The following is a 22,309-nucleotide window of genomic DNA, read 5'->3' as shown; positions in this document are numbered from 1 at the left end:
GCATTTTCTGTTTTTGGTTATAACTGTAACTCAGATCTCAGTGCAGAATTCCTAAAGCAGTCCACATAGGACATTAGAGAGCCATTTCTCTTTTAAAAGCAAAGACAGGCCCACATTAACTCTGAATCACACCTACACAGCACTCTGCCTTGTGTGGGTTTAAAGAGCAAGTTACTTAAAACCAATACTGGCCAAAATGAAAGCAAAATAATGAGGATGTTGGGAATCTAAAATAAAAACAGAAAGTGCTGGAAATACTCAAAAGGTCTGGCAGTATCTGTGGAGCATCTCTCCACTGGCCAAAATGATCCTTGTTTTTAAACTAACCCAACTACGAAAAAGTGTCACCAAATTAGTATTAAGTCAACTAATCTTTCAATTCAATTGGGACTTTTCTACAACAGTTTCCATGAAGTTTCTTCCATTCAAATGTATGGTATAGTTATGCATCTCTCACATATTAGCCATTACATCCCAACTATGAAAATTATAGAACAAAATATAGAACGCTGGTTCCTTTTGACTTGGAGCCTGAAATTTGCATGCATCTCCCAATCTGCAAATTTTGCTCACCAATAGTAATTAATCTCTAACTGACCTCAGGATTTACAGCAATTTAACTTCGTGGACACTTTCACAGTTCCACTTTATGCAATAGAATATGATGTACGGTACAAGGTAGAATTCTCTGGCTGCAATGAAATAGTTTATCATCCAGCTTACTCTATGCAACACCATTGGAAATCTGCTCATCCTATCTCATTATCAGACAAAGATTCAAAATCTGTTTCAATATCAGGTAAATGTGTCATTGAAGAAGTAACAGGTAATTTTTTAAATTCAGTCACAGGATATGAGCGTTGCTGGCAAGACCAGTGTTTATTGTCCATCCCTAATTGCCCTTGAAAAGGTGGCGATGAGCCGCCTTCTTAAACCGCTGCAGTCCATGTGGTGTAGGTACACCCACAGTAGATGTGTGCAAAGGAAACCCGACCCAAGTCCGAATGCTGGACGTGGAAGCCCGACCCGAACCGACCCGAACCCGAACCTGACACATGCCGTTGGATCCCGTCGGGGTCAGGTCAGGTAGCAGGCCTTTACCCATGTACTGATGTAAAGGCCTGCCACCCGACCCGACCCCGACAGGTCCCGACGACATGTGTAGGGTTTGGGTCGAATGGGGTCGGACTTGCGGTTCCAGAATTCGGGCTCGCGTCGGGTTTCCTTTGCACACCTCTAACCCACAGTAACATTAGGGCGGGAGTTCCAGGATTTTGCCCCAGTGACAGTGAAGGGATGGCAATATAGTTCCAAGACAGGATGTTGTGTGGCTTGGAGGGACACTTGCAGGTGGTGGCGTTCCCATGCGCCTGCTCCTCTTTTCCTTCTAGATGGTAGAGCTGTGGGTTTGGAAGGTGCTCTTGAAGGAGCTTTGGCAAGTTGTTGCATTGCATCTTGTAAATGGTACACACTGCTGCCACTGTGTGCCGGTGATGGAGGGAGTTAATGTTTAAAGCCGTGGATGGGGTTCCAATCAAGCAGCTACTTTGTACTGGATGGTGTCGAGCTTCTTGAGTGTTGTTGGAGCTGCACTCATCCAGGCAAGTGGACAACATTTCTTAACACTTCTGACCTGTACCTTGTAGATAGTAGCCAGGCTTTGGGAAGTCAGGTAGTGATTTACTCATCACAGAATTCCCTCTTACCTACTCTTGTAGCACAGTATTTATATGGCCAGCCCAGTTAAGTTTCTGGTCAATGGTAACCCCCAGGATGTTGATGGTGGGGGATTTAGTGGCGGTAATGTCATTGAATGTCAAGGGGAGCTGGTTAGATTTTCTCTTTTTGGAGATGGTCATTGCCTGGCACCTGGTTGACACAAATGTTACTTGCCACTTATCAGCCCACGCCTGGATGTTGTCCAGGTCTTGCTGCATGAGTGCACAGACTGCTTCAGTATCTGAGGAGTCACAAATGGTACTGAACACTGTGCAATCATTAGCGAACGTCTCCACTTCTGACCTTATGATGAAGCAGCTGAAGATGATTGGGCCTAGGACACTACCCTGAGGAACTCCTGTAGCAATGTCCTGGGGCTTAGATGTCTGGCCTCCATCAATCACAACCATCTTCCTTTGTGCTAGGTATGACTCCAACCAGTGGAGAGTTTTCCCTGATTCACATTGACTGTAATTTTGTTAGAGCTTCTTGATGCCACACTTGGTGAAATGCTGCCTTGATGGCACTTCACCTTTGGAATTCAGCTCTTTCAGCCCTGTTTGGACCAAGATGTAATGAGATCTAGAGCTGAGTGGCCCTGGTAGAACCCAAATTGAGCATCAATGAGCAGGTTATTGCTGAATAAGTGCCATTTGATAGCACTGTTGACGACACCTTCCATCACTTTGCTTATGATTTAAAGTAGATTGATGGGCCGGTAACTGGCCAGATCAGATTTGTTCTGCTTTTTATGGATAGGATATACCTGGGCAATTTTCCACATTGTCAGGTAGATGCCAGTGTCATAGCTGTACTGGAACAGCTTAGCTAGGGACACAGCTAGCTTTGGAGCACAAGTCCTCAATACTACAGCCAAGATGTTGTCAGGGCCCATGGTCTTTGCTGTATCCAGGGCCATCAGCTGATTAATGATTATAACAAACTGGGTCATGTAGCAATGGAGGCAGGAGTGAATCAATTTGAACCTGAAGCATTCCCCATGCAGAAAAGGTTTAAGGCTTATGGGTAATAAAGGCATAAGGAATGGTTTAGACTTACTGTACATATGGAAACAAGTCTTGTTTCTGCAAAGGGAGGGGCACTACGATTTCATTTATTTAGCCACTTTACACAAGTTAATTCCAGGACTAATAATTATTCTGTAATGACTCATACATGTATTGTCATCAACGCTCCATAAATGATATCATATGCATGAAAACTTCAATTTCAGATTTATTGTCACACTTCTTCTGTTCTCACTCCACTGTGCTATTTCTCAGTATGGTAAGATAGAACTGTCTCCTCCCCCAACCATCCCGAATACATTTTCAGAGGTGGAATATAAAGAGGGATTCAAGTCAGCAGAATTCTTAACATGAATCCACATTTTCAATATTGTTCAAAAGCCACACAAACCAGAAGATTTCCTACTTTCTGATCTCAAATGATGTAGTGTTTGGGGCACTAAAACAGGCCTGAGGAGCTCTGGCTCAAGAGAAGAATGAAAAATCAGTAAAGCTTCCTGTTCTTTGTTGCTATTTTGTGACCCTTAATGGAAAGTGCCTGTGTGTGGACATCCAGTGAGGGAAAGATTGAACCCATCTACAATGGCCTCACAGTAAATACGGACAAGGCCACATATGAAGAATGGCAATTTGGATGAGGTGCTTGAGTACTTTTGATCCCTGTGGAACCCAGCATGAGTCAATGCCTTCAGAAGAGAAAATTGATGGGGAAAAACACTATAGTTAAAAAATGAACGTTACGAGTATGTGAGCCAACATAATCTGTCACTCATCAGGGTGAGGGTTAATTCACTACTGGTGAATGGAACTTATTACGCTTTCCATCTGGCAACACTTTGATTCTGGCAGCAATACTAGTCATCCCTAAATTAGTGAAAAACTTATAAGGAGAGTTGAAAATTGAGGATCCCACAGAATTTGCCAGCTCTACAGTGAAAGCCACTCCAAAGAGTTTGGGTGTGCACAGCATGTGCACATTCCACAAGGGATCGAAGTGCCCTCACACAGCATTACAGTCAAATGTTGACAAGCTGACCAAAATCCATCCCGCATCCAACACACTATTTACTAGCTGTGAGGATGGGCAGACAAAGTGATTTCCTACATCTATTACTGTCCATGTTAGTCAGGCTCGAGGAGTTGTACTATCTAGCATAAGGCGATTCACCCTTCCTGTCTATGAGAAGGACCCTGGACTCTGCTCATGGTCTAACCTATAGATCATCTGACTCTTCAGTTAGTAAATGCATCACTTGGTAAATTGGGCACCTCCCCTCCCTAACATCCCAAACAGATTCTCAGTTGTATGACTGATATAGACTAGAGTGGTCCTCGGCTCAATAGCTGAGTTAGCTCATCTCAGTCTGGGCAATAGCAGGAATTGACTTCAATGAACCCTTATGAGGGAAAGGAAAATAAATTGTCAGATTTCCCACTCCTGATCACTTTTTAGTGACTGCTTTTGGATAGTGCATATGTATAAATGCCAGATGAGGATTTTCCACCAGAGTCCAAATTGCCTGTAGATGAAATCCAGACGCACATGAAGAATGGCTACTTAGACAAGGTTCTGAAGACCTGCAAGCACCTGAGAAACTTAAGGCAGCATAAGTAATGACAGGACAGGAAGCAATTAGTGGGGGGGTGGGGGGGAGAACTCACTATTTGAGGCACTGTACGATGTCTCACTAATAACTTATCACACTAGAGTGTCATTGCATCATGTCACCAATGGAGATTATTTGCTCACGGTATAGTTGCAGTTTCAAAGGACTGTTGAAAACAGAAAATCACTGAGTGAAATTAACTAGATTTTTAACCTAATAGAAAAAAATGGAAGAGTCCAGTTGACAACGATTCATCAGCACAAATTCTTCAATAACCTTTGGAACCAGTCTCAGCATAGGGCAAATACAGTGGTCTGTGATGGAAAGTCATATTCCAGAGGGCTGTTTGATGTTAGTGATATAATCATCAGGGATTATATAACTCCCTCAAAATGGTAGAAAACAGTAGGGTGCACCAGCAAAGTGAAAACCAGAGACTCAATCACTTAGCGTTCAAATGGGAAAAGGCTGGATTTGATTACCAGTTATAATACATACACTGTTACATAGTCCTCTAGTTACTGAAATATATAACATTGTAGATTCTGAAATGCAAGCATACAATGCATAAAATTTACCCTATATCTGTTCGCCCTTACTTGGTTCTGGAATTGTAGTCAATTTACAGACTCAATTAACAGGAAGTTTACCAAAGCAAGGAGGCTTTTAAGGGTCTGTATTAACCTACAACAGACAACTGGAAAATGAATTACTACAGCACACGGGGACCAAACTCGTGTGCGTATGAGCGAGAGAGAAAGAGTGAGAGAGGATGAAAAAGAGAGAAAGAGAAAAAAGAGTGAAAGAGAGAGAGGAAGAGAAAGGGCGAGAGAGAGACTGGTCCCAAAACAACTCTGAACCTTTTCAAATCACTGCTGGGCCCCAATATTACATATAGTCCCAGCACTTGGTGCAGGAGAAGCACCTCTGAGCTCCAAAAACATGTTCTTTACCTCTCAATGCGACGGATATTGGCCAACAACCAGTGTGCTGCAATTTGCAAAAAATTCTATTCATCTAAATGGGAAATTGGATAACAAAATTTAATTAACTACACCCATTCCATCATTCATTTCTTTGGGTCTTGAAACTGACCCATAAAATTTCCAATGCTGAGATTGAAATGTTCAGCTTGATCCAGCTTAGTTTCTACATAAATGAGAAGAAGCACAACATTTTAAGTTATATACTGGACTTAATTGTACTGGGGATTGGGAATGATAATGATTTTCTGGCTCCCAAATCTAATGTTTGGTTTAATATGGTTCTGCCCTCTTCTCCTGAATGAGCTGACTGCTGCTGCAGCACAGTCCTTATAGGTTGGTTTCAGTTATCTCACCCATGTAAGACAATTAGTATTGGCAGGCTATTTGACTTCATGGGCATCACTGACAAGCCAGATTCTGACCTTCCTCAATGTCTACACACATGTTTTTTTTTCCAGAAGTGGAATTGCAATCAGTGACAGGATATATTGATGATTTTTACTATAATAAGTCCGAAGGCACTAACACCATACATTCTATTCTGGAAAACTAGCAAAAGCTGATGTGACCTCAAAACATTTAACAACTCAAAACCAGCCTGATTTTATTACTATCACATTGAAGGTGCAAACAGGCGCAGGCTTGCAATAACAAAATGCTCATTTGAAGGTTGTGGTAAAAATTGCAGGGATTTGCCTACATTTTACTGCATAGAAGTTGCTAGCTATTTTGACTATGTATTGTTATTCTTTGTTGCTAAATGGATTGTAAACTTCCTCAGGCAGTTTTCACAGTGACTCCCCCTAACCAATTTATGCTGATGCTGTTCAATCCTGAAACTCAGTTAATGCTCATATTCTCCCCCTCTCGCCTCAGCTCACCAAGGCATTTGTGTCCCTGAATTTATGGTGGCATTTTTCTTTCCTTTGCCAATCTAAAACGACTCCCCCTAACCAATTTATGCTGATGCTGTTCAATCCTGAAACTCAGTTAATGCTCATATTCTCCCCCTCTCGCCTCAGCTCACCAAGGCATTTGTGTCCCTGAATTTATGGTGGCATTTTTCTTTCCTTTGCCAATCTCATGCTAACATTTTTATCTACCTACCTCTGCCCCGAACAATAGCATGTTTACAACATGTAACAGTTTTCAATTCCCAAGTACAGATCCTGAGAGTATTACTGAGAAGGGAGGAGCAAGAAGTGGCAGCAAGGGGAGAACCAGTAACAGTGCTAACAGGAGGAACCAGGAATGGTACTTTTGGGGAGGAAATAGGAGTACCACGAATGGGAAAATGGTCCTCAGGGGAGGAGTTGTTTTTGTCCACAAATGCAGACAAGCAGACACTGATTGTTCATGACAAGCACTGATTGATGGCATTTATGTGAGGTCAATTGTCGCATCTGTGCCTGATTTGTGTGGCTCAGAACTACATTAACCAATTGAACTATCACAGTAGCAGCAGACTCAAGTTTTCTTAACAGTTTAATAATCTTTTCAGATGCTTTGGCATGTTATTTGTCACAATATACAGTGCTGTATTTGTCCAGAATGGGCAGAAGTTGTGTCCCAAGACCAATTTGATTTGACCTAGATGCAATTAAGAAAGTAACAAATTGACCCAAATCTCATCAAGATACATTAGAAAACATTTTCAAAAGCCATTCCTTGTTTTTCACTTCAATCTTGCCAGGTGCACACTCTCAGTGGGTTTCATTTCAAGTGCTAGGACTGATTGAATCACAATATCCACTGTGCACAGGAACTCTGCCAGGTCCCAGTTGGGGTTGTATTACTTTGCTGAAGAGCTGACACCTTGTCTAGTCTACCTGACCTCTCCCATTATACATAATGCTTCTGAGACAAACTATTGGCTTAAGCACACAGATTCAACAGTTTGTTCTCCAAACTAAAGGAAGTTAGTTGGGTTGAGGTATCAGATGTACTGTGAAAGACTTTCAAAAAATTATCACAGCTGATGAAAATAAAGGAACCTAAAAAAATAGAAGGATGAGAAAGAGAAGAATGGGAAAGAAAAAGACAGGAGAATAAAATGAGAAAGGGGGAAAGAAACAGGGGAAAGAGAAATGAGAGAGGTATGAGAAAGAAAAAGAGTGGAATGGTTAAGAGGGAGAAAACGACTAAGAAACATAGAGAAAGAAGGGAATTAGAAAGATTAAGAGCGGAATAAAGAATAAAGAGCCAACTGTGCAACAGCCCCGACAAACAAATTTCTCTGCAGCACCTGTGGAAAAGCCTGTCACTCTAGAATTGGCCTTTATAGCCACTCCAGGCGCTGCTTCACAAACCACTGACCACCTCCAGGCGCGTATCCATTGTCTCTCGAGATAAGGAGGCCCAAAAGAAAAAGAAGAGAAAGAAAACAACAAGCACAACTAGAGAAATAAGAACAGAGGTTCTTCTCTTTGCTTGCCGCAGAGTAAATTTACTTTATACTGTATTCTGTAAAATGCACAAATCAGTTAACCTTAAGTAATCATACCGGCATTTTTCAAATTAGCAAAATCATTAACTTCCTCGTATGGTTTCTTCAAGCAAATACATCCTGATTAAAATGCTCATAAAGCAGTGTATAACTGTTAAAGACAAAATTTACAAATCTGTCACATGTTTTCATGAATATTTCAGTGAATGAAGTGCTTGAAATATCAGGTGCAAGATAAAATAATTAAGCTAATCCCAATTTAAATAGGAGTTTTATGAAGCAGTCCATGTTTCAAAGAGGATTTAACAGTCATTGGTACAATTCTCAATTTATGGAGGCAGTGCAGTGATTCTGTCTTCCAGGGGGAAAAAAATAATATAAGAACAGGCTAAAAAGTTAATATGAGATTCACTAATCTGATAATGCACATTTTAAAATAAATCTATTTTGTAAAATACATAAATATTTAAAAATTGCATCTGAGAAATCAGGCAGCAATTTACAGCGAAGTAAGATAACATTTTTATAATGAGGAAATACTCCAATCAATTGTCTTTCATATTTAATACTAAAAATGTACAGGTTTCATGTTTCCAAATGATGAAGAGTACATATTGGAGAGTGGATAGTTAGCAGTGAAATACTAAGCATTCAGCAGTTCCAATGTGTCATTAACTACAAGACTGAAGAAGACAAGCATTACACCTCAATGCGACAACCTCACTGGAGTGCCTTCGATTGGATCCATACAGTCACATGACCCTCCACTGCTGATCAACCTCACTTTCTGTATGATAGTTGATTGCAGGGCTATGGGGAAAGAGCAGCGAGTGGAACTAATTGGATAGCTCTTTGAAAGAGCTGGCACAAGCATGATGGGCTGAATTGCCTCTTTCTGTAAGATCAATGATTGTCTAAGTGAAGAACCGATACTGATCAGAAGCATAAAGTTGTGCTTTTCATAATTGTACAAACTTCAGATTCAGTGGACTTTGGTTTACCATCTAGGCCTAGCTGTTTATCTCCATTAATGCTGTTCCTCTAGACATCACTCTTAATTAAGAAATTAAAATAATTTCATAAAGAAAAGTCTACGTGTAGAAAGTACCAATGTTCACAGACACAGTAGGCCTACAGTTTGTAGTAAAGCTGAGCATAAAAGGTGTCATGGCAACATTGGTGTGCCAAAAAGGCCTGCTCTGAGTGTTCGAATCACAGAAATAAAAGTCAACAGAAATAGTTTTCCATTAAAAGCAAAAAAGCAAAAAATGAAAGTCCAACTGACAACTTGGGTTCATCTCCATTTCAAAGGTCTAAAGGAGACAGAATGTGGCCTGATCTAAAATCTAGTAGGCAGAGACCCACAGCACAAACTACCCATCACCAGCAATTGTTACTAATTGGACAATTTAATTCAGAAGGGCTACAGTTTGGGGAATAACAGTGTCACACTGGTGCAGGAGGAAATTGGAAGTTTTTTTTAAGTACACTGACTACTCTAGACAGAGCAGATGGGTTGAGAACCAGAAGACACCAATTAAGGTGAAGGGCGGAAGGGCAAAAGAACCAACAGCGACATGAGGAAAAACTTTTTATGCAACGAATGGTTAGGATCTGGAATGCACTGCTTGACAGTGTGGTGGAGGCAGATTCAATTGTGGCTTTCAAAAGGGAATTGGATAAGTATCTGAAGAGAAAATAATTGTAGGGCTACAGGGAAAGGGCAGGTATGTGGGACTAACTGAATTATTCCTGAGAGAGCTAGCAAAGACATGATGGGCTGAATGACCTTCTTCTGTGCTACAACTATTCAATGATTCGATGATTGTTTGAAAAGGATATGGAAGAGTCGACACTGCACTGAATTCAACTGTTGTGAACCAAAGAACACTGTCATGGATGAAAAGTCAGTGGGTGACTTGTGTGTTTGGGTGGGAGCCAAGGTGTGTGAGGATGCTGTTAGGTTTAAATTTTGTCCAAAGTTGTACTGTGAAAATTCACCTTTTTTCTTGAGCTCCTACTTACCATTGTTTTAAAGGGGACCTTGAAGAAAGAAGACCTGAGAACCCAGAACTTAAGTTTTTCTTTTGTTTCTTTGTAAAACATGTGCTATGTTAATTGACTTAAATTGATAAAGTTTAAGGTGTGTGCATGGAGAATGCAAGTGGGAAGCTTCCAGTGAGAGAATGTGTGTGTGTAATAAAGGTTTTGTGTAGAGATGTATGTTTCAAGTTTGTTTTCTGAAATTGTGGGGATTTCAGAATGGGAATTGTGACCTAGTTAAAGGAATAGTTAAAGTAACGGATAAACATATGTTTGAAGTTATAAATTCTAGTTGGAATTTCTCATCAAAATTTCAATTCGTATGGAATTTTGTTTTGTTAAACATGTGGGGATTTTATTCCGGACAGAAATTCACATATGTGAGTTCGGGATTGGAATTAAAAAAACTCACTCAAACTGTGTGCTTTAAACTCAAACTGTGGGAAGAACAAAGGATCATTTGACAAAAGGAATTTAAAGGGTGAAATAAGACAATTTGGGTAAATGATTTTTTAAATAAAGAGGTTTTAATTTTGGAAACGGGAGTATTCTTTGTTTAAAGGCAAGACCCAGAGAGCGAGGCAGTAAGGAGGAGCAGTCGGACACTCCAACCCAGGGTGCCCTGGACGCCTCCCCGCACACAAACCCCAAGCCTCAAGAGACCCCACCCTCATAGACAAGAAGGGGGAATGCGGCAATTGGGGCACCCCATGTAAATTTGTACATAACCAAAGTCTGACCTGTGGAGAGAGGACCCCTCATAGATTAGTACTATTTTTCATCCTTTTCTCTTTTCTGTAGAAGCAAAGCGGATCCAAGGACACGAGATGGGATGTACCCTATGGCTGAGTGTGGTGACAATCCTGGTAGGTGCTAGCCAGACGGATCGGGGCGACACCGAGATGTCTTTCACCTATGGGTGTATGGGGGGAGCTGGACCAATCGTAACACAGGGGGGCAAGACAAGGGAAACAGATGGGGCCGCCATATATTCCCATGAGGGAAATTGACCGGGTTGGTTGGGGTCCAATTCAACCAAATACTCCAATTCCACTGGATACCAGTTTGGTGAAGTATCAATGCCCTGCCCAAGATTAAATATTACAGCAAGGTACTGGTAAAAGAGGGAAGGCAAGTATGCTGGAGTGCCAGGGTAGCATCTCAGTGGGATGGTGGGATGGTTGCGGAAGATGGATTGAACTAAGGGTGATATATTCAGGAACTGGGAAAGATTGGGAAACGATTCCTTTAGACTGGTTACTGGGACAAAGTGGGGAGCAAAATTGTGTTGGGACAAATGGTGGAAGGAGGAGCAAGGGACTACTAATGTGTGTGTGCGGGGATCAGAACATAAATGTCAGAAGGGGGCAGCCATTGCTTTCAAACGCCAATGACAGGATTCTGGATCCGGACTGGACTGGACTCAGAGTCTCGACTCTTGCGTGCTCCCAGATCCCCCAAACACAGTCAATGCTACTGAATTGATAGCACTTGGAAAACAGGCCGCACCCAGGGCCCCAAAGGCCCAGGTTATTGAAATCAAATGTCCCCTAACAACACTTGGACCCAGAAACGGGTTGGTGCTAATTCCAACAGGGAAGGTGTTGACGTGCACTATGAGACAGCATCTGTCGTCCTCAATCTGACAGAGGTGCGACTGTCCCGGTGGTGCCCAGCAGAGACAGAGAAGCTATATGAGAAGTTGTTAAAGGAAATATTCTAACAATTCTATGAGCTAAATTACGAGGACAAATATCGGGAGGATTTGTATGAGTTGGGCAGGAACAAGCACACCGGTTCAGAAAGAGGGAAGAGGGAGTTGATCAATGATGCAGCCACAGTGTTTAACACAGGGACGTCACTGATCAATAGTTTAGATAGTGCCCAACTCCCATTGTAGTTCTACACCTTGTGGGATCAGTTAAAGAAAATACTAGGGGAAGGTGACAAGGTTAAAGGGCAGAAGTTACGAGAAAACCAAGTCATGACAATCCACCTGAAAGAAATAATAGCTGAGCTGGAAAGTCATGCGCAGGCTATGAACAAACTAATAAAATACCACCGGAATGCGTCAGACCGGGCTGCCCAGAATGATGCATGCGTTATGTATGGTGCGTGGTTGCTAAGTGAGGGGTGCAGTAATTTGGAGGATTTGAAACAGGGTTGTGTACCATCATAGGTCGACAACAGACACTTAAGGGCCATGAGCACCCACAACAACCTCATGAACCCATGCCAGCTGCTGTTGGCCTCTGAAGCGTACCCTGTCCCAATTGACTGTAGCCAGTATAACCAAACTATAATGAGGGTAGTTCACAGGATGCCAGTGATGGGCCAGCTACAACGGCTGGCGCTCATATACCAAGTGGAGAACGTTGGGGATCATCCGAAATGGGGTACATGTGTGGCATCAAAAGGCCCCTCCATATGTGGTTAAATGGGGGAGCTCCATGTCTGGCATGGACCTAAAGCGGTGTCAGGAAAGGGGCGCGCATGTGGTGTTATGCCCATACCATCTGAACGAGTTCGACCAACGGGTGTGTGGGTTTGCATCGGAAGGTGCACACCCCATCAACTGCACTATGGAGGTGATGGTTCAGGACCACGTTCCACCTCAAGTGGCATATGAGGGCACCGGGACATATTGTGTTATCACCAGTCCGAGCCAGTTTAGGCTAAACAATGACACATGGTGCCCCATCCAGGATCCAACCTTCTGTTTTTAGCACCCGATGGAGGTTCAGATTTTGCAGGAAAGGATAATCCATATCTGGGATCATACCTCGGTGAACTTCACCGTAGGCAGTGCCCTTCCAAATCTCCAAGAATACATAGCCCACTTTGGATATGATATTCCATCCCTGCCCGAGCACCTCACAAAATTGGTGAAGGAGGTGGAACTGTCTCAAAAGCACAATTACACTCTTGAACAGAGGAACAGAGATGTGGGGGATGATATAAGGGACATAGCCTCCCCACTCTGGTGGGATATTGGTTTCAATATTGAAATTCCCTCCTGGATTCAAGTTGTTTCACACGTGTTGGTGATTGTACAAATTAATATAATATTGTATGTGTTAGATTGTCATGTAAACTGAAATGAAAAATCAAAAGGCAAAACATGAGGAAATGGTTAAGAAGGGGTTTGATAATAGATTCTAATGTATAGATAGAGTTTTGGCTGAGGCTCACAATTCCCGTAACGTAAAAAATGTAATCTTACTTCTAGTAGAGAATGCAACTTTTAAATCTAAATATTGTTACAGTATAATATTCTCAGTACAAGTTAAGCAGGATATCCATCAATCATTAAAGTAGCATTTAACTTAAATCCCCAAGTAGTAGGAGACTACAGAGCTGGCGAGATGTCTCTGTCCCAGTTAAGGGGAGGATCATGCTCACCTTGCTCTGATTGCCAACGAGATTCGCTCTAGCAAACCTAAACGAATCTAAAAACCTAATTTGAGCTCCCGGTATTTATACTATTCTTTCTCGGTTACTTTACCAATTGTTCTACCTTGATTAGTTGTGAGCACTCTTGTTGATCATTTGGTCATGACTCAGCTGACTGTGTCTTCAACATGTATCTAGAATAGATGATATTGTTGGGCTTTCAGCAACATGCCATTATATCAATTGGTAATCATACGATGGGCATCCTTTGTTTAGGAGGTATGGTTATTATGCAGTTGGCACCCTTTATGTAGGAAGATGAGTCCTTCAACCCTTTGAGTCCTTAGGGCCAGATTCCTTCACACTCTTTGCTCAACCATTTTAATTAAGCAATATTGTCCATTTGTCAAGAGTGTAATGGTTTTCCATTTATTTTAAGTGGGTTAACGCCTTCATGGAAATAGCAAAGGAATTTCATTCATGCTGCTATAACAGAATCCATACAACTCAAATAATTTTAAATACTTTACATGTAAAAGAAAACCACCATTTTATCTTATTTTCACAATGTGGTGGGTGAGCATTAATTTTAACTGATAGGCAATACACAAATAATTGTGATCAAAGAATAAGGAGGCTAAAAGCAGTAACACAACTTTTCAGTGCATTGGAAAGCTTGAAAGGATATTGTGCTGTACCTTGGGGTCATATAACATGACTATTGCTTTATGATGGGAGTAATGTGATTATATGAGATAGGTGACACATGATGTGCGTGTTACAAATGCTAAACTGTTAGAGATATAAACCCCTGATGTGAAACCTTAGGCATATTCCTAATGAGTGCACAGCTACAGAATACACAAATATGCTTACTGGGCAAGATTACTAGGCAAGTTTGTTGTGTTGTGGACTGGATTCTCATAAACTGCTACAACTAATCAGTTGTTGGATTAATAAAATGGATTTATTTTAATCATTTGTATACTGTTAAGCAAGTTGTGTCATCCTTCATGACTGTTATTTCACAAACAGATGAAGTAAAACTAATGTTAACAGGTACAAATATTTTTATAAAACATCCTGTCTTTGCCATGCCAGGCAAGTTCTTAAATCAAAATGTTCTACACACTCTGATCACTATAACAGAATAACTGTTAAGAGATGGAAAATTGACTATTTTGTGAAATTTGCCTAAAATACCAGTTTGATAAAATTGCCTTCCATTGTGATGTTGATGTTTTGCAGGAAGGGTTTTTAACCATAAGGTTCCTGTTGGACAAGCCACTTTGAAATAATGCCATGAGATCTTTTACATTCACTCAAGCAAGCAGATGGGGCCTCAGCTTACTGTCTCATCCAAAGGAGAGCACCTCCAACAGTGTAGTACTCCCTCAGTACTGCACTGGAGTGTCAACCTTGAATTTTTGTGCTCAAGCCCTAGAGTGGGACTTGAACCCAGAATCTTATAACTCACAGACAAGAGTACTACCAAGTGAGCCATAGCTGCAAAATCAGTCTTTGGGGCGTTTTAAAACAAAAACTTCAGTAGCATATTAACCAGCTTTCTTCTAGGTGCGTGTTTTTTTAATTGCAGGAATACATTTTGCTTTGAAAATGCAACGTTAAAAGTGACTCTTGTTTTCCAAATCCCTTCTGTAGAAAAATGGTCAAAAAGATGTCCAAAATGGGACAGAATATTAAGCTAACATTTCAGGTGTGACCCTAATGAAGGGCCATGAAATGTTAACCTGTCTTTCCCCTTCAGATGCTATTCGATCTGCTGCACACTTCTGCTTTGCTTTCACATTTCCAACATTTGCATTGTCTTTCTTTCTATTCTGTCTCCAGTTTCATTGTATTGATCAATTTACTGACAATGTCATTCTCTAATTATCCTGAACACATGGATGTCGTTAAGACAGTAGGATTTCGGGTTCTATGGAATTGACAAGTTGATTACACATAATGTTCTAATTCTACATTACAATATTCGGCATTAGAGATTCACATACAATTCTTTTTGGAGGTCATGCAGGAAACATGTGTGTATTTGGAAAGCTGCAAAGGACATTCAGTACTCAAAGGGATAACGTACAGTTCTCTAAAGAATTTCAAGTACCAGGACAACAACAGCTTCTAAAATGCTACATCTGTTTTTGACATACTGTATCTAAGTCCCATTTAAATATGTAATGTCATTTTTCATTCCAATCCACCACAGCAAAGACTAAATTTACACTTACATGTTTTACAGTCTGAACCATGTACTCCGTGCAAGTGTTGTCACCAAGTCTTTTCTATCCCAGAGTTAAAACTTAATATTCTGAACAGTTCTCTGGCCAGAATATATTGGAAAAGGCAAGAAACATCATGAATGTGAGAAATCTGAAATTAAAAAAAAGGAAATGCAGCAAATGCACATCAGGTCAATCAGAATCTAGAAGAGAAAGACGAGTTATTATTTTAGGTGGAACCTTTCCATTAGGATCACACCTGAAATAATACTAAACCTTTCTTCCTTTCAGAAATTGATCAACCTGCTGTGCATTTCTCGTATATTCTCTTCGTAAATTTGAATACAGTGGAAGCCGCTCTACTGGAAGATAAGAGTTGGAATAGGGAATTGAGGGGGAAGGGGCTGTGGGATAGGAGAGAAGGAACCAGATTAGGTCATGGATTTATTCTGAATAAGTATTTTGACTGTAGGTGAACAGGACCTGCTCCATTTTCACTCCCCAGCCTATGGACTACTGTTGCTTTATTCTCTCAGCTGTGAATTCCTAGCTGAACACTACTCATAAAATGAGCAGCACTTTGTGGTGGATTGATTATTCACTTTACGGGGAACTGACTGGATTCGGTAAAGATATTAGTGATGGTAGATTGAGAAACACAAACATGAGCCTTTCACCTCCCATAAGTAACTTTCAAATTACCAGTGCAGAGTATATAAAAGAAATATTAAAAGTTCTTAAAGCATGACATGCTCAAACACAGCTGTGAAAATAGTCTGCTGAAAAACTATAATTTAATTTTTAAAAAGTTGAGCTGTGAGGTGTTTTCTTTAGGAATAATGACCCCTCATTTTCACCCAGCCAATAAAGTTGTTTCCTGTAATCAAATTAAACTGAAAAGTATTTATATAAGAATTAATTTAAAATAAACCCAAAGACAGGTACTAAAGAGGTTGCTTTTTAAAAAAAAATCACACTCAGTGTAATTATTCTAAAGACTTAAACATACATTTTATTCCTGGGCTGAGATAGTTTTTGTATCATCTTCACTCAGTGAGCCTCACTCTATAATCTAGGTTAAAACTCTAAGTCACATTGTCACTGCTGAGTCAAAAGGTTGTGGGTCAATCCCCAACAGACCCCAAGAACATAATCAATGCACCATTGAGAGGATGCTGCGTTGTTGGAAGATCTGTCTTTTGGGTAATCTATCTTTTGATTAATCTGAAGCCTACATTAAAGACTCTGTGGCACAATGCAAAGAAGAGCAGGGGAGTTCTCCAGTGTACTGACTACATTTATCCCTCAACCAACACCAGCAAAAACAGATTAGCTGGTCATTTACTCATTTGTTATTTATGAGACCTTGCTACGTGTAGATAAGCTGCTGCATTTGCCTACATAACAGTGTCTGCACCCCAAAAGTAATCCATTGGTTGTAAGGCACTTTGGGATATTCTAAGGACATAATAAGGTGCTATATCAATGCAGTTTCTTTCTTCCTTAACAATCTAATGCAGTACTGAATGCTGCATTGTCAGAGGTGCTGTGCTTTGGATAAGAAGTTAAATCAAGATCTAGTGTGATGTAGATGGACATTAAAGATTCCATCATTTGAATTATTTGAAGATCATGGAGCTCTCATGTGTTCTGGCCAACATTCCTTCCACAAAGAATACCAGAGTAACTGACTTATTGCAGTTGGTCAGATCTTGGTGTCTGTAGAAGAGTTGTTTTATTTACTTACAAAATAGCATTCATTGTGCTTCTAAATAATTTTTTGTATGTGAAATGTTTGACATTTTTCTGAGAAATGTGGTGCAGTGTTTTATAAATTAAGTCTACCTGACTGTTAAGCTTACATAGCATTACTTTTGATCAGTATTAGGCTTTTATCGAGACAGTAGCTCTTGACTGCTTATCTACTCTCTTAACACTGACGCTCATGGCTCATTTGGTAAGACTACAGTCTTATACATTAGTCTGTGCTAAATTAGGTGCTCTCAGTTAGGTCACTGTAATGATCCTACTTTTGACTTCAGTGTCATTCAGAAAGAAGTTCTTCAGTAGTTCCCACTCCTGACTGCTCACTAGTGACTCCTGCTGGATAGTGTAGACTTCAGGTGATGACAATATTAAGTTTGGTGTAATGCCCACGATACTCATTACCTAGGCTTGTACAAGAGCAATGCCACTTGAGTGAGGCAGTAGATGGCAGCCAGTGCCAGATTGAATCAACTCATTCAGAAGAGAGAAGAAAACCAGGAGTTTAAAAGAAAAGAAAGATGTTAAAAGAGTTTAAAAGCCTATTAGAAACAAAATTCTTATGGATCTGTAGGTCAGTTGCTGACCTCCCATTCACACAACTTTCATTCAAATCCCAGTTCGACTGATATTGCAATCTGATTATGTTCCATGGGTGAGTTTCACTGGTGAACAGCTCAAAGTGTTTGATAAAGTACCTCACACTGATAAAGTCACCAACATGCAGATGTATCACATTCCATCCCTCCTACTGGCTGTGTAAGTAGCTAAAACAGGAGAAATTTACAACTGAAGTGGATTTGTTTATGAAAAAAATTAATTGGTACCCTAAACTTACCAAAACTTTAAAGAGAAAAATGAGAGAGTTATTTACGGCAGAAAAACAGACAGGCTTAGCTGCCTAGTCCTAGCAACTAAAATGTCTCTCTGTAGCACCATAATAACTGAAGAAGAAACAAATATACCACACCCTTTCTTTGAAAAAAGTCCCAGGGAGGCTCTGTGTGCAGTTTGGATCCATTGCTAACCGAATAGCTCAGCTGTCCACCAATCAACTGACACACCACAAAACAGACAGCAAATAGTCTTTGATCTGACATTCTGTCTAAAATACCTGGAAAATGTGAATTACAGTAGGATACGATAGGCCAAGCAGTCTTCTTCAGTGCTATATCTATATTTTGCTGGTTCTACATGGTGGAGGGGTTTGGACGGTGTCTGAAACTTCTTAAGTGTGAGATTGTTATGACAAATGGGGACTGCTAGAAACATTATTAGGGTGAATTGGTTAAGTTACTGACAGTGTGAGTGAGCTGAATTAAAATTCACGAATACTGTCATTAGTCCAGTAATCTTCTCTTTGCAGCTCTATAAGTTTATTTATCACCCTTATACTGTTATGATCTACCCAATCAGTTCCCGAATAATATTCTCAGCGATCAGAGCTTAAACACAAGTATTCTTAAAACATAGATGAGTCAAAAGAAAACCTTTACTTTTTAACCGTTTTTTAAAAATGTGAAGATGAGGAGCGTCTCCTTTTACTTGAATTTCTTCTGCTTAATTTAAGTGTTCATTGGGGTTCTCCTCATGTCAATTTATCAGCTTGATGTCTCCCCAGCATTTCTCAATTCTGTTTTTACCTCTCTTCCTCCATCTCTCTGTCATTCACATTTTTTTTTTGCCTTGTCTTGGCAGCATATCCCCACATTTATAGAAGGGTTACTCATAGATAGAATGGTTCCTAGGCAAAGCAGTCAGCCTGTGTACTCATTAAAACAGGCTACAAACAAATCGCTGCTTGATCAAGATGTGCTTCTATATATGTATATAAAAGTAGACATGGAAAGAAATGTTGAAGCTGATGACAACTAGCTGAATGTGCTGGAAGGACTACAGTCTAGCTATGAAGTCTGGAAAGGTTATTTTATCACACAGCCCACAAACATGGTAATTTTTTAATGAAATGCATTTAAACTTGGGTGATTCTGTCACTGGGTTTCAGCAGCCGAAGACTACTCTATCCCTACAGCTCAGATGTGATGGAATGTTTTGACTTGTGAATTGTCCCTGCAGATAGCATTACATTCAACAACTACTTGTGTATAATTAGTTAGCATTATGGTCTTACTGCTGTCTGCCTTTACAGTTCACTAACAGCGCCAAGTGTCTCTCCATATCAAAACGGATATCCTATTTCTTCCGAGTTTAAGTTGTGGTTTTTCTGCTCCGTCTTGTAAGTCACAGACCTTTCTTGATGATAACAGTAGCATATCATTTCTCTCGCACTGTGACAGCTCTCTGTGGTGCTGCTCCCCTCTGAGCTCATGCATGATCCTTAGCGTGTGTGTGTTTTCACAAATCATATTACTATCCTTAGAGTATGTGTTTTCACAAATAATTTTTTATTTATTTCGAATTGAATGCATAAAAAATAGTTAACCAAATGAATAGAGCAACTTTTATCTTCCTTTGTTTTTAGAAGTGGCAAGGAGGAGGGCCAGTAAAGGTATTGGAGTGTTTGTACCCCACTTTGTGATGTTTAATGATGTTCGGTCAGTTGTTAGGCAAAGTTCTTTTATATTTTAATAGCAAAATGATTCAATATATGTCAAAAAGATCACAATCTAAAATTAACCTTACTTCATAAATGTAAAATAATTCACTTTCTTTTCAGTATTCAACAAAAGCTCCCCAAAAAGTACATTTGGAGTAGCATGGGTGTCAATGAAATACAGCGAAATGGGTGACAGAGCTGGCATAAAGAACTGCACTAGAGTAATTGGAACAAAAGGCACTGCTTGTAAAGCCAAGTTATTTAAATAAGAATAGTGTACCACTGAAAGTCTATTCAAAACCATTAACAATTCAAACTTTCTTCCAAACAAGATATAGAAGACCCCTCTAACATTTTAAGCTCAAGGCTCCAACCTTCTTTTGATTAAAGCAGAAATAGGAGAACCTCTAAACTACAGTTAAAAATCAAGCACAATTTTGAATATATTCATTACAGAAAATTATGAAAGCAAAAAGTTCCAGAAGCCTTCAAATACCTTCTGTATTATAGTGTTGGAGAGCAAGTAAGCAATGAGGCACTTCAACAAACAGCCTACTTATGTGCTGTATGTTTTTATGAATCTATGATAAATAATATACAGTGATTAAGGTGAAATCTCTTGCATCTAAACATTAGGCAGCATTAATAAAAGGTCCTTGCAGTAATAAAATGGTCAGGAACTATCCACACAGACAGATTTCTACTCATAAAGCATTTCTATAGTTCTTATATTCCACTGTTCCAGTGTAGCAAGTGTGTCCCCTATGTACCATTCTCTCCCTTTTAGATTACAAATGGGTACTGGTTATGTTGATTTCTAATGAGCAATGTGGAGGGCCAATGGCGTAATAGAGTGTAAATACAGCGATGGGCTCCTGGTGTTTACATTAGTGAAACCAGCTCCCTTAACCAGACAGCACATTTACAGATCCACCTTGTTGTGGTCTACGATACTGTCAGTTTCTGAACCATTTACTGCACGTAGACATTTATACAGACATAGATCTGAGAAACTGTACACCATAATATATATGCACCTGTAGTAATGTGCTGAGAGAGATCAAATTCCTCCTTTTTTTTTATTCATTCATGGGATGTGGGTGTCACTGGCCAGGCCAGCATTTATTGCCCATCCCTAATTGCCCTTGAGAAGGTGGTGGTGAGCGGCCTTCTTGAACCGCTGCAGTCCATTTGGGGTAGGTATACCCACAGTGCTGTTAGGAAGGGAGTTCCAGGATTTTGACCCAGTGACAGTGAAGGAACGGCGACATAGTTCCAAGTCAGGATGGTGTGTGACTTGGAGGGGAACTTGCAGATGGTGGTGTTCCCTTGCATTTGCTGCCCTTGTCCTTCTAGTTGGTAGAGGTCGCGGGTTTGGAAGGTGCCGTCTAAGGAGCCTTGGTGCGTTGCTGCAGTGCATCTTGTAGATGGTACACACTGCTGCCACTGTGCGTCGGTGGTGGAGGGAGTGAATGTTTGTAGATAGGGTGACAATCAAGCGGGCTGCTTTGTCCTGGATGGTGTCGAGCTTCTTGAGTGTTGTTGGAGCTGCACCCATCCAGGCAAGTGGAGAGTATTCCATCACACTCCTGACTTGTGCCTTGTAGATGGTGGACAAGCTTTGGGGAGTCAGGAGGTGAGTTACTCACCTCAGGATTCCTAGCCTCTGACCTGCTCTTGTAGCCACGGTATTTATATGGCTACTCCAGTTCAGTTTCTGGTCAATGGTAGCCCCTAGGATGTTGATAGTGGGGGATTCAGCAATGGTAATGCCGTTGAATGTCAAGGGGAGATGGTTAGATTCTCTCTTGTTGTCATTGCCTGGCACTTGTGTGGCGCGAATGTTACTTGCCACTTATCCTAACAGCAATTGTAGTGAAAAGGCCATTGCGAGTACAAAATAGATATCATTCTACCAATTGTTTCCCCAAAATCATCAACAGGAGAAATTTCATCCTACGTCTCTTTACAGTCTTGATATCCTTAAAAAAGCCTAACTAATATAAGTGCTTATTCAAAGTATAGCAAACTTCATTTATTCTGTCTGAATTTTTAACACCAGAGTGATTTAGGTTTTGATGCTTATTTTGATGCTTTTCAAGATGAGGGATGTCAGTGCTGGAAAACAGAAAGTTTTCAATTTCTTACCTCTAACCTCCAGAACCTCCTGAATACGATTTAGATTTGAATGAACTTCTCACCAACCCAGCTCTTAATGTACCTTCACCTTCAAACTCCAGCCTGACTGCCAACACTCATTTCACATAGGATGTGTACACCCAGGAGAGAGGAGGCTTTCCTTCTAACAGTCCAAACCAGTTCCCAGAGGTAAAAAGACACTGCATTATCCATTAAACCACCCAATGCCTCTTTCTGAAAAGCCTTAATGGAATAGTTCTCAAACAAATAAAATAATTTTATCCAGAAACATTACTAAAGCAGTGTCAGATTTCCTGCATTTCATGCAGCTTTTTTGACATTTTATATTCTCAGCACCAGTTGTACCAATTGTAATGTTAAGCAGATGTG

General features: G+C 40.4%; 1 protein-coding gene across 17 annotated transcripts in view; it reads right to left on the bottom strand.

Annotated features, from left to right (window-relative positions):
• sox6 (SRY-box transcription factor 6) overlaps positions 1-22,309 on the bottom strand; it is a 720,990-nt gene that overhangs the window by 423,099 nt on the left and 275,582 nt on the right. The window lies entirely within an intron of this gene.

This window comes from Heterodontus francisci, chromosome 14, assembly GCF_036365525.1.
Source record: "Heterodontus francisci isolate sHetFra1 chromosome 14, sHetFra1.hap1, whole genome shotgun sequence".
NCBI classification, from domain to species: domain Eukaryota; kingdom Metazoa; phylum Chordata; class Chondrichthyes; order Heterodontiformes; family Heterodontidae; genus Heterodontus; species Heterodontus francisci.
This window is presented reverse-complemented; position numbering and strand designations above follow the sequence as displayed.